Below are 18,439 nucleotides of genomic sequence, written 5' to 3'. Positions count from 1 at the left end.
CATATTTCTTCCATTGGGCAAACAGTCTATCCTAGGGAGCTCCTCCTCCTATGCTCATGTTGGGCCTCATGCTCCAATAGTTCACTTTGTACCCCTTCACAAATTCAACAAACAATTTTCTCAAGAAATAGAATGGCACCTCTAGATTTTGGTATGGTGGTTTGTCGAAATCCATCCACCTACGATCCCAAAATTTTACAAATAGGTTAGCTATGTCATATTTGGTTATGTTAAGGGATCCCTTCATAATCTGACCCGTCATCAAACTTAGCATGCATCTCCTTATGCCAATGAAGAGTAGCATCATGCTTCTCAGAAATTGTATGAATACTATCCACAAGAGTGTTTAGTGTGGATAGTGTGGGAACAAATGTAGGTATATTATTATATGTGTCTTGTAAACCCCTCAATGTAGTAAGATTTTTGTATCAAATATTCAATTCAGGGAGGGTTTGGAGGGGGGGTGTAGACCATTTGGTGGTGGTTGAAAATTGAATTCAAAAACATTATTTTGTGGGTCAGGATTTTGAAGTTTGTTGGTGTTAGCAATGCCATATTAAAATATAATTAAATAAATAATTACAAATTAAATTCATAAATAAAAATGAAAAACAAAAAAATTGTATTTTTACATTTAAAAACCTAAATTTTAATATAAAATTAATGAAAATAACCAAAAATGATGAAAATTCAACTTGCCTTTCATTAAATGTTGTAACTTGATGCAAAGATTGATATGGGATATAATTGGTAATGAATACACAAAGCGTAGGGTACAAACGACAACAAATGAAAATGAAAGACAATGTTCAGGTTTTTGGATTTTTATTTTTATGCATAGGTATCGGATACCTGATAATATTGAGTACCCAATATGGTAAGGTATTATTTTTTGGGTTTGATATTAGGATTGGTGGGGAAAAGAATAAGAGAAAATTTTGAAACACTTTTGAATGCTTGAAAACTACATCTTTTTTATATCGCCACTTTTTGGCACCTCATGATCTTGCACATACCAATATGTGAGATTGTCATTTCCCTTAGTTGACAACACTAGATAAGTTTCCCCCACCCTTGGAGGAGGAGGACAAACCACCCTAACAAAGGAGGAGGAGAGTGCATGATGTTTCCATAATTGTAAACTTCAAACTTCTTTAAAAAATCATCAACCACAAATATAACAATTCATAAATATATAAAATCTAACACCAACACAAGGATTTTTGTTCTTCAAGAAAACCCTATTAAGGGAAAACCTCAGGTGGGGATGATACATATAATAGAAATTATGATTGAAAATTCATGATCATAATAGAAAACCCAAAAATGATTTTTTTTAGGAGTCCAAGAAGACATTGACGTGGTGACAAAGTGTTTAGACACTTTACTGGAAGATGGACATGTTCCTAGGATAAAGTAGAAAATTTGACCCGACTTCTTCAAAAATGATTCGATGAATAGTTTCTAGGTCTATGGTCACAATTTTGATATCTCTTGCACATAGTAAAGCATGATTTTTCTTTTTGTTTGATGTGGTCTTGCCTTGGTCAAGCCCTCAATTGAGGAATCAACCTTAAAATTCAGATGTAAAAAAATATTGATAAAGAAATGTTAACATGCTGTAGGATTGTATATATCAAATGAAAGGTACAATTAACTTTTTAGATGCGACTAAATTTGATATGTGATCAACTATGCAAATATAATAGTCTTTACTCAAAGAAACCAAAATGTAGCCATAAAAGTCAAAACCTCATGAATGGGAATGTATATGACATGCCTTGATATATAATGGAAGAACATGAATGCTTGGAATAGTAAATGTCCTTTTTAGAAGTCAAACTTCACCACCACCTTGAAGGAAGAAGCTTGATGCAAGAAGGAAATGCTCCATCTTGATGAATGCTTGAATAATGCTTCCTTGAAGTCTTATGTACATGTGTGTGCTTAATCGTGTGTGTAGATAGATGAAAATAAAAATTTTAATCCTCCTTATATACTAGTTTTGGGGATTGAAAACAAATTAGAAAGAAGATCCAAAAATAATTGGAAAACTCGATGGGCCCCAAAATAAAAAATCATGCCAGCTATTCTTAGGTTGCCCCTAATTGCTCCATCAAAATTCAGCTTATACCAACCAAATTTTGGGGGGTTCCATTTACACATTTCTCTCTCAATCTTTCTTTTGTCGGCTCCTTCTTGAATTGAGAGGTATAATTAGTGCAAACCACTTTTTTCTTATAAGACCACCCTATTGTTAAAAGATGCCTTCTATATGATTGGATTTTCTAAGTCAATTGTTTAAGACCTCTCCTATACTAGCTTCTATTTTATTAATCAAGGAGAGGGATAACATTGATTTTCCTTAGAATATTTTTTTGATTCTTTCCTTCCATGATTCCCAAGTGACTATACATGGTTAGATTGTCCATATATATTTATAAAGACTATTAGTCACTATTGTTGGCCATATAATTTTAAAAATTCTATCAAGTTTTCATGGTGTGTTGAATACTAACTTGATTTGTAGCATATTGAATTCCCGCATTCCTTGGCATAGGGAGATTTTAGAAGGATGTGATTCATAGGTTCTTCTTCCTGTTCGCATGACGCACATCTTGGTGGACCTTCATATCCAAATTTTTTAAAACATTTTAATGTAAGAATGCGCTTTTGGAGTGTTGCCCATAAAAAGTGCTTGCTTTAGTAAAACATACGTTGTTCCAACATATGTTCAAAGGGATATCTACATTTTGCTAGTTTTGAGATTCTAGAATCTTGTTATAACCATCTTTGACTTTGGACTTTACATTATTGGATCCTTCCCAAATAATTTTATCTGCTCTATTTTTTTAGTGAAAATTGTCTATGCTTTAAATTTTCTATTAGTGTTGTCTTTTGATTTATATTGAAGGATGTTTTATCTATATTTTTATATTATCATCCTAGTGAAGGATTTTATCATTGATTTTGATATAATTGCATAATTTTTTACCCCATTTTTTTTTCTATATATTTTTCTATACTGGGATCTAATCTTAAAGAGTCTAAAGGTTCATATCAAGCCCTAGAATCTTACCAAAAGATGGCATTCTCTCATTTTTAAATGTCCCATATTAACTTGTCATTAGTGATGTCTTTACATTTCATAGTGTTGTTCCATACGTGTGATCCTATAGGGTGGGTTTTAGATATGAAAATATTAGGTCAGATCCTAACATATATTTGTTTAAAATAACCAAAGCCCATTTTCTATGAGCTTCTTGAAACATACTCCAAACTAGCTTTGTTCCTAGTGTCATATTTTTCCATTGGAAATTTTTAATTCCTATACCTATCCTTGATAGGTTTACAAAAAATTCCTATTTAATCATTGTACATTTTTTATTTTATGATGTCCCTTGCCAAAAAGAATTCCTTAATTTTGCATCTAACTTTTACTAATATTGTCCTAAATGGCTAGGACTGACATTTGATATGTTGGAATGATTATAAGTACTAATTTGATCATAATTGCTCTCCTAGGATTTGGCAACCATTTTTCTTTCCATTTGTCTATCTTATTATGAAGTTTAGATGTTATTATGTCCCATAATTTATTACATTTGATCCTTGTGTCTAAAGGTATACCAAGATATTTACATGGTAGAAGTCCTTTCTTAAATCTCATTATTCTACATAGCTCTTGTTCTATCTATGATTTAGTGTTTTAAAAATGAAGTTGTGATTTATCTATCTATGATTTAGTGTTTTAAAAATGAAGTTGTGATTTATCTACATGCATTCACTCTTTGACCCAAAGCTTTCATATATTGATTGAGGATGAGTTTCAATTGATTGGCTTCTTCTTTTGTGCTAACTCCATCAAGAATTGTATCATCTACAAATTGTTGATCAGTAATATTAGGAAAATTGATGGTGACTTTTACTCCTTTAATTTTCGCTTCCTAGTGTGTTTTTTATTTTTCTTCCCAAATCTTCTTCCATTATAACGTAAAAATCAAGGGAAATTGGGTCCCCTTGTCTTATACCTCATGATATGTTGAAGAACCCTTATGGGCTTTCATTTAGAAGTATAGATATATATTTCGGAGGTTGGTATGAAAAAAAAAATCATTTTTATCTATCTTTTAGAAAAGCCAAATGCTTCTAGATATTTGCATAGAAATTTCCAATCTACTTTGTCATAAGTTTTTTGAATATCAAGTTTGATCAGCATTTAAGGCTCTTTATTTGTTTGGGTTGTGTGTATATTTTCTTGGGCAGTAATTATTCCTTCAAATATTGATCTATTTGGAACAAAACTTGTTTGTTCCTCTGAGTATGAATTCTTCTAGCTTAGTACAAATGGTTTTTTTTGGAATGAGGACTAAATATTCATTTTTAATTTATGATAAGATGGTTCCTAAATTTCAAGTGGTTTCCTTTGTGCAATTATGTTCCTATGATGTGTCAACACTTTTGAAAAAGGTTTACATTAAAATTGTTCAAGCACGGAGCTTTATCTAGATGTAGTTGAAAAATGATTTCTTTAATTTATGTAAGAGAAAATTTACTATTTAGTTGTTTATTGTTGTTCTTAGTAACTAATGTAGGAATTGAGTTTAGCATCTTTTGGTGTTCTTTCAGACTAGATCCTTTCGTGTAATTGAGAATGTTCTGGTAGTATTTTATAAATTATGTGGTCAATATGTCTGGTTCTTCTATTACATTACCTCGTTAGTCTTTGATTTTGGTTATTTTATTTATATTCCTTCTCTATTTGGTACTGTTATGGAAGAATTTAGTCTTTTTGTTGCCTCCAAAAAGCCATGATTCCCTTGATTTTTGTTCCAAAAGATCTTTTGCTAAAATATCTCTCATGTTTAGCCAACAATTATTTTTCCTTGTTATATATTTCTTCATTCATTCCTACTCTTATTACTTCATCATTGAGTATACTTATGTCTTGTTCTACTTTAATTTTCTCATCAAAAATATTGTTGAAATATTCCCTATTTCATTTTAGGATTTTGTTTTTGAGGGATTTGAGTTTGGAGATGAAACATAACATCTTGGATCCTTCAAATGAATCCTCATTCCACCATTGTTCTATTACTTTTACTAAATATTTATTCTGAAACCACATATTTTCAAATTTGAAGGGATTCCTAGATGGTTTATCAAGTTTGATGAATGCTAGTCTTACTAGAAAATGATATAATCCAACATTCGTTAAAATTTTTGCTTCAAGTGTGAAATTGAGATTATAAAGATATCCTTTGTATAAAAACCTATCTATTATTTCTACTATTTGACTAAACACTTCTCTCCTATTGCTCCATGTATAAATACCATTAATAGTTTTAAGGTCCATTAGGTTGTTTTTAATAATCCATTTATTGAAATCTGTTATGATTGTAAAATATAATTAAATCCTCCATATTTCTCATTACAATCTAGAATTGCATTATAATCCCCTCCCAAGATATGAGTTCCAATATTATTGTTATTAATATATCTCTCTATTCATGCCCATAATTCTAGTTTTTTACTATTACTAGTTGGGCAATAAATATTGTTAATGCAGAAGCTTAAATTGTTGTTTATACTATTTATTTTTTCATATAACCAATTAGGTTCTAAAACGTAGGTTCAAAGTTCATTTTCCTAGCACCCCACAATAATGTTAAACCTCCTAAGGCTCCTTTAGATTATACCCATGCAAATTTCCATATGCCCAATTTTTAAATAAACTTTTTCACTTCTTCTTGATTAAGAATAGTTTCTCAGAGGATAATAATTTATAAGTTAAATAATTTTAAATTTTTCTGTCATTCTATCTTTTCCTTAGGGACATTTATGTCCCTAACATTCTAGGTAGTGATTTTCATAGGCCTTTGGGAAGGTCCTTCCCCTTTCTTGCATAAAATAAGGTAGTTATTTTGACTAATTTTTGTTGCTTCATCTATGATTCTAAATTCAAATAAAGGTTTTCTACCATTTTTCTTCTGATTTTTCGCTATGATTGGTGAGTTTAAACCTTCTAAAATTGTGGCAATCCCAAGTTTTTTTAATCTAAGTTGACTATGTTGAATGTGTCATCATATGATTCCTACCTTTTTGTGTCCTCAACAATCTCATTTTCAATTCTCTTCAAGGATATAGGTAAGTATTTCTATTTCATCGTTTGCTTCCTCTGTGGAAATCTTATTGTCTAAAACTTTTTGTTCATAATCATCTTTCTTTTTCTTTTGGTTATTTTCTACTTTAGTAATCTTTGAGTTGGTGTAATTAAATATTACTAATTACTCTTTACTTAAGTTTACTTAAGTTTACTTAAGATGATGTATTTTCATATTAGTTGTCAAATAGACACATAGGAGTTTGCACTTAATTTGAGCAAATGTTGTTTGACATCTCTCTTTGATCCTTTATGTTCTAATCCTATCATTGTTGCACATACTTTCATGCACAATAGAGGATAATCCACCTTTGGTGGATATATACTTACTTTTTATGCTTATTTTTTACATCGCTCCTAGTTATCTTGCATTGCCTATATTTCTGCATGCATTGTATCTAAATTTAAACATTGGACATCTTGATCCATTATCATTTGATCATTATTGAGATTCTCATTTGATCATCTCTTGTCTCTTGTGTGCTATCTCTTGATCTTCTAGATCTTGGCATTTCACTCTGCCTTAAACAAATTCTGACATGGTATCAGAACTTGAGACAGATTCTTACATGGTTTAAGATTGAGCACAAACTTTGTGATTTGAAGAGTAGCTTGTATAAGTTGATACTTGTCCTAATCGGCATCCATCAGACCAAAATCTATATTTGTTTCTAAACCTGAGCATTGATGGTCACCTCAAGCACACTCATTCAGAGAGTTGATCTGCTACTCATGCACCACAGGCGCATTCCAGATCTCTACAACATCATACCAATCATGTTGATCTTCTGAGCACGTAGATACATGAGGGCTATCTTTGATCAATCATTGAGCACGCAACCCAACTCAAGCCGAATTCGATAGGAGATCGCCTTGTCCACACGGTCCTTACATCGAAATTGGAGGCACTCACTATGGTGGAGAAATATCTAACGCGACATTCCTAGATCCACAGATCTTCCGTCGATGGATCCTCTGTCAAGCGGCCCCTTATCAGATCCAGCAGCAGGGAACGTAGTAACCTCGATCACGAGGTGCCTCCAGCCCTAATTGCACAAACATTGGGCACACTATCTGTGGTCTTCTATCCCACAGGCCACTAACCTCTCACGCATATTGCAAAGGAGACTCGATCTGCTTCTAATCCCAAGTCGGAGCAGTGCATATTCATGGTGGACTCTTTATTGATGTTGATTCAACCTGTCGCCCGACCTTTTCGTGGAAAAACAGGGACACTGCATTTTTTTGTTTAGTCGATACATTCCTGATGTCATCAGTGACCGTTCAGATACTCCCATGTCATCGTTACCCAGTCAGTAGTCCAATCATCCTCTGAGTGGCCCCTTTGTGCTATGACTTCCAATTAGCCATCCAAAAATTGATGCCTATCAAGACGTCAAACAGGGGTAGGAGGATTTTTTCCTACGACTGTCATAAGTCTTTCAAATTTGATCTCGGAGATTGCTTACATCATTAACTAGTTTGACTTTTCCAGCCCTCACCATTTGCATTTTCAGATTTCCAATCTAACTTTGTAGGGCCATAATTTGGTTATCTGAGCTCCAAATTGAGTTCAATTTCTTTTTTTGGCCAAAATTTCCTAAACATCTCAATGGTGCAGTTTTTTTTGGTTGACAGATTTTCTTGAATTTGTAGATTTTGGTGATTTTATCTATTTAGTCTTTGATTTTGCAACTTCATAAGTTTTGTTTGGGCTCATTCAGACACATTTCCAAGTGTCATTTTTTAAAGTGCATAATTTTTAATGAGCAATCCAGATATACTTTTATAGAATAGACTTGTTTGGATGAAAATTTCACTTTCGACATTTGGTCTATTTTGGCCCATTGGGTACTTGTATTGTGTTGCTCCTTTAGAGATCTTGTGTTGTAATTGTATTGAGTTTGTTATGCTTCATATTCTTTGTTGTTATAATCAAAATCAGAAGTCCACTTTGGCCAATTGAGCAAGTGGCAATCGCACTCGCACTAGATATAAAGTGTCAAAACCATCTCTTTAGGAGGGTTCTTTATTTCATTGCATTTTGGGGGGTGCATTGATTATTACATCATGGCTGAGGATGATTTAATTGACTTGACAACACAAAACTATTAGCAATGGAGTGTATTAGTTCTCACTTATTTTAGTGAGTGTAATGTATTGCCATATTTGTGTGTGAAAGGACTTCCTTACAATAATGTCGCTAAGAGCCTAATTTCTTGTACAATTTATCTACACATTGATATGGAGGTTATGGATTCACTTGATGACCTAGAGACAACTAATCTTCGAGATGTTCGAATCCATCTTTGAGAGATGTATGGATATCCGCATGTTCCTCCATTCCCAAAAGATCTTTTACCTCTTGTTGCACCTCCTTCCTCTCCAATTGAGATCACTTCATCTACTGTTGTTCTTGATGATACTACATTCACATAGCCATGGATTAAGGTGATTCAATGTAGCAACATATTTTGTGTCTTTCACTTATAGCTCCTTGGGGTGATTTCTTAATAGACATTGCAGTTTTGTTTGTGGAGTCCTACATTGAGGACTTAGGAGACATTCTTGATGATATGCATCTTGTCTTTGTTGAGGATGATCCTCCTTTAGTTGTTGTGAGGGAACACTTTGGCCCTTATTATTCTTCTTATGATCATTCCTTTGAGTTTGACATGATTGTGGATCCATTCTTACACCATTTGGAGATCTCTTTCACTTTAGAGAAGATAGATGAGTCTCTGGAGACTGGTATTCACAAGTCTCAAACTTCACTTGATATGTCACATTGCATGGTTGATCATACTCGTGTGTTGGAGATTCCTATACAATATCCTGATGCATCCTACATTCAGAGGGTTCTTCTTACTAATTAGGGAATATTCTTTGATATACCTATGACACCATTCCTTCCTAAAGGGGGGAACATCATCTAGTTTTCCTGGTGCAACTTCTACATTAATCTAGGAGCATTTATCATTGGTATACATTTTACATTGAGGAGGTGCTACTTTGCTTCTCTTCCTAGTTCTTCATATTTTGAGGAGACATCCTAGTCTTTGAAGTTTGATCCTTACTCCTACAAAGAGCGGTTGCCATTGGTTCCTAGCTTGTCACCTTCTTCTATTGGGTTTGATTATGATTGGTTTACGCCTCTTCATGAACGAAGGACATGGTGACACATCATCAAACTTTAGAGACTTCATATAGTTTCCCTTTCTTCTTCATATCTAAAATGGGAAGCCTTCTTGCACTTGCACTTGGTTTATCTTCATCCTAATGAGATAAATATTGTTGGCGAGCATTGGACCAATCTTTATCTTCAAGCACTTGCCATACTTGCAGGTCATTCACCATGGTATCCTCATGTCCTTCCTATGGAGGGATATTCTATTCTATATGCAAGGTGTATGTTATGATAGTGGGCTCTTGATTACTCCATCCATGCATGCATCTTGCCTTTTGTTTTCATCTCTCTTTTTGGGGAAAGGTTTTTCCTATAAGGCTTTCCCTCGTTCTCTACTTTATGAGAAATTGCAATGCATATAGTCTGCAATTGCAATTTGTACATAAGTACCTAACAGTCGAGATCCATCTTGCATTATCATCTAGTAGCCAAGACCCATCTTGCAATATCATCTAAATTTTGTAAACTTAAGTGCAATCCTCTAGGTTGCACTTAAAGGGTGTATTGGTGCAATTAAATATTACTAATTACACTTTACTTATGTTTATTTAGAATAATGCATTTTCATGTTAGTTGTCAAGAAGACACATAAGAGTTTGCACTTTATTTAAGCACATTTATCTCACGCCTCCCTTTGTGTGATACACCTTTATGTTCTTATCCTCTCATTCTTGCACATATTAGTTGTCAAGAAGACACAAGAGTTTGCATTTTATTTGAGGACATTTATCTCACACCTCTTTTTGTGTGATACACCTCTATATTCAGATCCTCTCATTGTTGCACATACTTTCATGCACAATGGAGGATAATTCATCTTTGGCGGACATGTGCTTAATTGTTATGCTTATTTTCTACATCACTCCTAGTTATCTTGCATTGCCTATATATTCAAACACTTCTACATGGATTATATCTGAATTTAAACATTGGACATCTTGATCCATTATTATTTGATCAATTATTGAGATTCTCATTTGATCATCTCGTCTCTCTCGTGCCATCTCTTGAGCTTCTAAATCTTGGAATTTCATTCTTGCCTTAAGCAAATTCTTACATGGTTTTTCGAAGTCGATGTGTGTAATTCCTTTCGACTTTTGAAAGTAAATAATTATTCTCCAAGTGAAGAGTTTTTATTGTCCCTTAATGTGTTTGCAATCTTCTCTTTTGATTCTTTGCCATTGTTATCTATTATCCAATTGAAAAGATTTTCCCATAATCTTGAATTTTAGTTATTCTCTCAATTGGTAATCACTCGTTATTTATTTATACTCTTTATAAATAATAAAATATAATAATATGGTATCACAATGGCTCCATGGGCTTCTCTAAACTTTGGTAAAAAAAAATTAAGAGAAAAAATTGCACCTCTTTTTTCCAAGAATTTATTTTAGAGATCAAAATATATATATATATATATATATTCAGGTATCATTAAAAATATGATTTGCAAATTCATTGGCAGATTTGAAGTCTTTTTTGGTGAAAATCACAAATCTTTGACAAAGGTTTTGATAGTATGATTTATTGATTTAAGAAAAAGTTTGTAAATTGCATGTACTTGCATGTTGCTTACACTTTTTTCTTTTTTCTTTTTGTAAATTGTGTATTGTTTGCATGTGCTAATTTCTGGGAGAAGTGTTCTCTTAATAAATTATAAATATGCATTGCTTTTGCATCTAATGTGATGTCTATGTAATGGTAGGGATACATTGGCAAAAGAAACCAGATTTGAAATTACTTTGATTGTAAATATATTACTAATATGGTACAAACACTCACTTTTCCAATTGCAAATCGTAGCTGTTCATAACTCAGCTTTATTGTAGGTTCACATTCCTCTCTGTAGTACTTCGAAAAAGAAACCAAATTACTTTAATTGTAAATGTCTTACTATTGCAGTCTACACGGTAAATATTTTTTCAATTGTGAAATGTAGCTCCTAAACTCGGCTTGCTATGCTTTCACATTTTTCTATAATATCACATTTCAAATAAACTTCCTATTGAAGCACCATTCAACTTATTTCCATATTTTTTATATAAAAAGAAATTAAAAAATTAGAAAGAAATATTTAATTAAGATTTATTTTGAATTCAAATTTTTCAAAAGCCTTTCATCAAACATTAAATATTTGTAATCTTATCTAAAAGTGGGGCGTCGGGATCCTCAAGAGGCCATTTTCAACTCCTCCACGTTAAGTTGATTTCATGAGGGAGAATTGTCTTACTGACTTCAAATAGAGTTACAAACGATTTTTAGCCAATAACCATGGGGCGGGTAAATGAAGAAAACAAGTCTTCTTTTTCCCAATAAATGAGGAATTGGTTTTTAGGAACTAAGTTTGATGCGAATAATCTATATATAGATGGAGTTGTCATTGTGTCAATCACTTAATGTTTCTCATACAAAAACTATTAACAAAGTTGCTTAACATATAATTTCTCTTGTGGAGTAAAACCCGAAAGAGATTCTAATTTACAAACAAAAATATTGATTAAGGGTAAAAGCTCTTTCGTTCAAAAAAGGTAATCTCGTCTAGAGATTGCATTCGAGTTTATTTGAGTTGTTTGCCAGCATTTTTGTATGTTTTTACTGAAAGCTTCAGATATTTATTTTGTGTGGCTTTGGTTTGAAATCTAGATATTATTCACTTTTCAGTTTGTATTGCTGGTGTTTCTGTGGTTCATACTGTTGACAAGAGACCTCAACAATGGATGTGTTAATTTTATAGTTTTTTGCATTAAGTTTTATGTGCCAGTAGGTGAGTCATTTCCAAAAATAAAATATGGCATTTGTTGTAGATCCTATACAAAATCCGATTTCGATCAGTGGAGAAGATTTCAAGTGTTCATGGTGAACATTGAAGAAAATTGATTTCACTAATTTGTTCAGAATTGTAGTGTAGTTATTCTTACAAAATCTGATTTGGTATTTTCAAATCTCAAGTTTATTGGATAAAATATTTCTAGAGACTATTATAATCACAACTGAGTGATATCTCTTATTTTCCTCTTGATTCAATTACAATTAGGAAGGTTGGCGACCACATTTTTTAAATTGCAACTTCCTCAATCTTTCTCCATTTTCAAGCTTCGAGACCATATGTTAATCTTATTGGCTCCAATACCACGAGTTCGCTACACAAAAGAAAATTAATGAAAAAGGATGAAGAAAAGATCAACCAACTAATCAAGCATCCTATCTCTCAGTTCATCACTGTAAAACAATATAGCATACATACCTTACAATCCCTTCAATGGAGAAATGGTCACATCTGACCTTAGACCTTCCAAACTGCTGAAATATGACTGTAATATTAATTTTACTATTAATTGGATAAGAGTACATATGCTTTCATGACTTTACTCCTATGAGCGCCAAGAGCGTGAGTTGTGTTCTCTACCATTGAAACAGCGTTAGAGTTTGTTCACCAAAAGTTTGGTTTTAGAGAGAGACTCTTTCTGTGGATGAAGCGCAATATCCTTATCATGTAACTCTTTCTATGCACACGAAAACATTTCTTGATTCACAAAAGGATTGAAGTCTCTTATCATTTATCCCCATGGACATTGTCAAGACTCAAAAGGCATGGTTGGGACTACATATCAAGAGATAATATGTGGGTGTGTCTTCATCAACACTGAGTGCAAAAATTATTTGAAGATGAATGAGGAAAGCAAGAATTGGCAGACATAGGATTTTTACCCAGGGCATCAAGCACCCAATTACAGGCAACCAACAGATCTGCAGTCCTGACATTTAGAAACAAAAACCTATGGATGATACTTGCCTCATATATTAAACTCTTCATGGTTATCAGCAACAGACATAGTGCATCTACAATTCAGGGGTTCAAAACATTAAAAACTATCCTCAGAGTGAAGATGTTAGGAGATTAGCAGTTCTGAATAGTAAGAGGGTTAATTCTCAAAGTCAAACCTTAAGCAGTATGACTTAACACCGATGTAAGGCATTACAAACAAATCTAGAAAAAGGCTAACCTTCAACCTGCACTAATGGAGCACATCATCTCTTATGGAACCAACAAAAAGCACAGTTAAAAGGGAAATTAATTTTGATGCGACATTAGAAATTCTAATTGGGAAAAACAAATCAGTTTATGAGAGAAAGTAAGCATGAAAAAATTCACTGTATATGAGCAATCATAGCATGGCGAAGAACAGAAACTCTAATATAGGAAGGCAAAGGTGACTAATGAAAGAAATTTACAGGCTTTAACAAACAAACAAAACAATAGAAAATCAAACTGAGGGAACGTATAAAAACATTAGATGGGCCATATATTCCTACAATGACAAATTCGTGTGCAGCATGATTTTGTTTCCCAAGGAGAGGTTTGGATGTCTCAATATAATGATAATATGTAATACATTGGCATCAATAGCCCTTAATATATGTAGTCATTCACTTGCACAAGCTGACATTAACAAAAACACCCGTTAGAAAAGGGCTATAGTAATGGATGAATCTAAATATATAACTATAACAAGCATTACCCTTACAAAACTCATCTACGCTAATTTTTGTTCAATTTGCTAATCAAGTTATCCATGTCACAGAACAGATATAAAGTTATGAGGACAAGATTTTGCAAGCCTCAACAGTGTTGGAAATATTCAAGATATAACAGGTTACTGAGAGGGGAGGGGTGAATCAGTAAACATAAAACTTTTTAGTCAATTCAGAATAACCATATACAACTTTTACTCATCTAGCCTGCTGCATAAAAGAACACTTAAATATTTAAACCATATATGCACAGAGATTTGGTGACCCAAAAACCTTCCAAACAGAAAGTAAAACTGGGGTGGGGATGATACCCACAAAGCTTCGTTACTGCAGTATGAAGTTGGCCGGTTAAGGCTTACAATGATCACTTCTGGTGATCTGCCCTGTTAGGAGCACAGAGGATTGCTAGATCCACCTTGTTAGAGGATTTACAAACATACTTTATAAGCATGCACTCTGTTAGGAGATTTGAATAAAGACGGTTAAGTCTACCCTATTAAAGGATTTACAAAAATGATTCACCTATTAGGATGAACCAACAGATCAACTTACAACTTGACTGAGTTCTTTATTGTAGATCACCTTCTGTGATTGATGAAATCATTTCTGCTCCTGGTAGACCTTGCTGAGTATTCTTTTCTGCTGATGAATTCGCATATCATATCTTATGTCCCTCCTTTTTGCAATATTCTATATCTTGTATGTCTTTATTGTATCTCTCTATATATCTATTGAATGATATAATACATTACATATATATATACCATTCCAATAATTATTTATGCAAGGTCGGCCAAACACAAGTGAACAAAATATAACTGAGTCGGCCAAATGGTAAAATAAACTCGGGTTCTTCAGAAAGACTTGATGACCTTCTGATACGCGGCATCCACTACGTTACTCGGCATCGTCATGCACTCGGTAGAGGTAGGGGCTCGGTTCATACTAGTCATACAACGTTGCCTGGAACTCAGTAACCATTGGTGACTCGGTAGATATAGTGTCACTCGGTAGAAACTAACTTCTTCGATAACCTCCTGAGCTCGGTTATCACTGAGTCCTTCCTCACTCGGTCATCACTGAGTGCTTCCTCACTCGGTCATCACTGAGTGCATCTTTACTCGGTTAACACTAAGTGCATCTTCACTCGGTTAGAACTGTGTCTGCGATGCTCGGTTTGAATTGTGTCGCCATCACTCGATCTGAACTGTATTACTCGGTGTGAACTGTAAGTGTTGTCACTAATGGCAAATAACTTTATGCCAACAATCTCCCCCTTTGGCATTAGTGACAAAAACAATTATGATTCAAAGTTTATGTGCAAAAATAGACATACAGTTCTGAATTTTCAAAATTGCTCTTTGCAAGTCTTATTACACATATCTTTCTTACATGTATCTCCCCCATACAATATGCACAGTATTTACAAGTCATTACACATATTTCTTGCACAATTATCTCTTGGAGTGTGCTATCTCCCCCTTTTTGACAATAATGCCAAATTAAACAATATATATTTACACAGAGAGTCCAAAATGAGAGAAACTCATAATGTACCCTGAGAATAAGAGCCAATGTCTTATCCCAATTTTCTTGCAAAAGTTTGCTGGTGGAGAGTGCTATTTGAACTTCTGCAGAGAGTTCAATCATATGATCTGCAATTGAGAAGTTTTTGTCATGAATCAATGTTTTGGAATGGGCAATATGCTTCTACATTGTGTCCATGACAGGAAGGATCATATTTTGGATGTCAATCAGAGTACACCTGATCCTTGCTTCCTCTCTCAACAATTCTGCCTATTTCTCTGACAAAAATCTTATTCTGAGATGATGGGATGAACTTGAACTGTGGTCAAGCTGCAACATTTGTGCACTGACCTTCATATCCTCATCAATTTTATTCAACTTTTCTTTGATTTCCTTAGTATACTCGGTAACATCACAAATTTTGCCAAAAAGTGAAGTTACATTATTAAAAGAATGTTCAAAATTACTCAAAATTGTAGACAGTTCTACCTGTTTTAATGCAATATGTTGAGCAATGTGCTCAAGCACCTTATTGTCAAATGTCTTCTCTGCTTTTTCAATCAATTTTTCTTGGCTGGAGGTATCCTCATTGAATTTATATACAGCCTCTTCTAACTGAATCAAAATGTGTTGAGTAGAATCTACTTCAACACCTATAGCCTCTGTTAGAATATTCTTAGCACTTTCAATAATACTATATTCCTGGTCTCTCTCATGCCTCAGTTGTTTTTGCCTTGCCTTCTGATCTAATAGCTGACTGACCATTCTCATTTCATCAACTGATGCATTATCCAAATCTATCTTAGGAATGACAATGTCTTTATCCAAGTCTATTTCCTCATCCACTGCCTTGCTGGAAATCATGTATCTTTTTGCTTTTCCTGCAATGACTTCACCTTTTCCCTTTGAATCTGAAACAATAGTTGATGAGGCTGGACTGGTTGACAAAACTGGAATAGGACTAGCTAGAGGAAAACTGAGAGAAGTGCTAACAGTATCAAAAATTGATGTTCTTCCCAAGATTGATGTATAGGTTGGTATGGGAGAACTAACAGATGCAAAAATTGGAGCAGATGAAGTTGTCAAAATTGAAGTACCAGTGGGTACATTTACTGTACACTTTGCAGTAGAAGTTGATATGCCTGATGAACTTACTGTTGTAGCTGATGATGCCTCGGTCAATGAAGATGGCTGCAGCTCGGTTAATGAAGTGGTAGACACTTGCATAGATGGTGCTCGGAGCTGAGAGGAGACAGGTGAAGACTAAGCAATTGATGAAGCTGTTGTGCACACAATCTCACTAGTAGAGGCTATCTCCACAGTTGATGTAGCTGCTTTAGGTGGAGAGTGAGGAAGAGATGCAATGACTTTGGTTGCAATTTTTACAGGATCATCTTCCTTCTTAGCTTGATCAGCTTCTTCTTCCTCCATTTCATCTTCCTTGTCGTCTTCCTCCATTTCATCTTCCTTGAATTCTTCCTCAACATTTATCATCATTGAATGCAGATCCCCTAGAATATCATCAATATCATCATCACTGCTATCATTGTCCTTGATTTCAACAATATCCTCACTGGATTTATGTAGATGATAGATATGTTTCCACATGTTTGTTGCATCATTGACAACATGCTCAATGTCTTTGATAAGTATCAAACAAGTGTGAAATCTAATCATCATATTACCTTCATGATCTTTCAGTGATTTCTTCACTTCTGCATCAGTGAGACTCGGCAGGAGATTTTTCAGGGTTTGTTCAAAGATATCCTTGACAGTTTTGGTTGCAATTTCCCATCTTGGTTGCAACCTCTCCAATAGCTCTTTAGGGATCTGAGAGGCAATCTCGTCCGGAGAGTATTTCCATCTTCCTATTTTATTCAATACCAACTCCTCAATCTGCATTTTCTCCTGTTCTGTTCTTGTCTCAAACTTCAATGCTTTGAAGTTTGTGAAGCTAGTACCTTCTTCTAATTGCTTCAACCTTGCCTCAAATGTGTGTGGAGGCTTGATAAGTACAAGTTCCTTCTTCCCTTGTCTTGTTCTCCTGGAGAAGACTGCAGTAGCTTGCTTTTTAGGTTTGGTGATAATCACCTTACCTTTCTTCCGTTGAGGCTCCTCTTCTTTTTCTGACTCGGTTTCCTCTTCTTCTTCATCATCTTCTCCTTTCCCTTCAGTAATCATCAGAGGACCAAGTTTTGTTTTTAGCTTTGCAATCTTCCTCTTTCCTTTGCTAATGACTTGAGGGATTTTGATTGAAAGCTCAATTCTGGCTTTAGCTTCATCATGAGTTCCAAAGACTGGTTGCTTTGGGTCTACTGGTTCATTCACCAGTGCTTCTATGATATCTCTAGTTTCATCAATATTAACCTCATAAGGAAGAGGTTTCACCCATGCAACTCGGGGCCTGACTGCCTGTATGTATACCTTGTCACAATCTACCATAAAGCATACATCTTCTTTGTATTCCTCAACCAGTTTAGGTGGAATCCGAAACCTATTGTTCATTCTTTCCTTAAAATCTTCAAAGTAATTATCCAAAACACTGTCAAAATTTTCACTTAACTCTGCAATAAACTCATTTATTTGATAGAGAATGGGAATATCTTTTCTCCATACTACTGATCCTTTTGATGGAAAAGACTTTTGAACATAGAAAAATAAACAGATCAAAAGTGAACCGAATTTGCAAGAATTATTCTTTGAAGTCCTTATGCTTTCCATATTTTTATTAAATTGAGACAAAAGCAATTCAGACAGATCAAACTCAACATTCTTCTTTACTATCTTATATGCTAAATCTACTGCTTCGCAAGGTACACTGTTTGGATGGCTGGAACTGTAAATTTTATGAGCAATGACGTGAATACCAAATCTTAATTCAGCGTCAGCTACTGTACTGAGCTTAAGTCCTCTACCATCCCATTCTACCTGGGTTAGTCTTTGCAATTCTTCCCGACCTAGGGTTTTGGTAGTCTTAGCTTTGCTCAACATGGGAAGGCCAGTAATCTTGTTAATCATTTTCTTTGTGA

The 18,439-nt window shown here is 34.1% G+C and overlaps 1 protein-coding gene across 2 annotated transcripts in view; it reads right to left on the bottom strand.

Annotated features, from left to right (window-relative positions):
* Positions 1 to 12,200: 12,200 nt before the first annotated feature.
* Positions 12,201 to 18,439, bottom strand: part of LOC149532672 (uncharacterized) — a 71,981-nt gene continuing 65,742 nt past the window's right edge. For both annotated transcript variants that reach the window (XR_016358162.1, XR_016358161.1), the window contains one exon: positions 12,201 to 12,490. The gene's annotated coding sequence lies outside the window, so the exon portion shown is untranslated. The remainder of the gene's footprint in view (positions 12,491 to 18,439) is intronic.

Source organism: Cupressus sempervirens, chromosome 10 (genome assembly GCF_028749045.1).
Source record: "Cupressus sempervirens isolate cs-2001-9-10 chromosome 10, ASM2874904v1, whole genome shotgun sequence".
In the NCBI taxonomy this organism is placed as follows: Eukaryota; Viridiplantae; Streptophyta; class Pinopsida; order Cupressales; family Cupressaceae; genus Cupressus; species Cupressus sempervirens.
The sequence above is the reverse complement of the archived record's forward strand: the minus strand, read 5'-3'. Positions and strand labels throughout refer to the sequence as shown.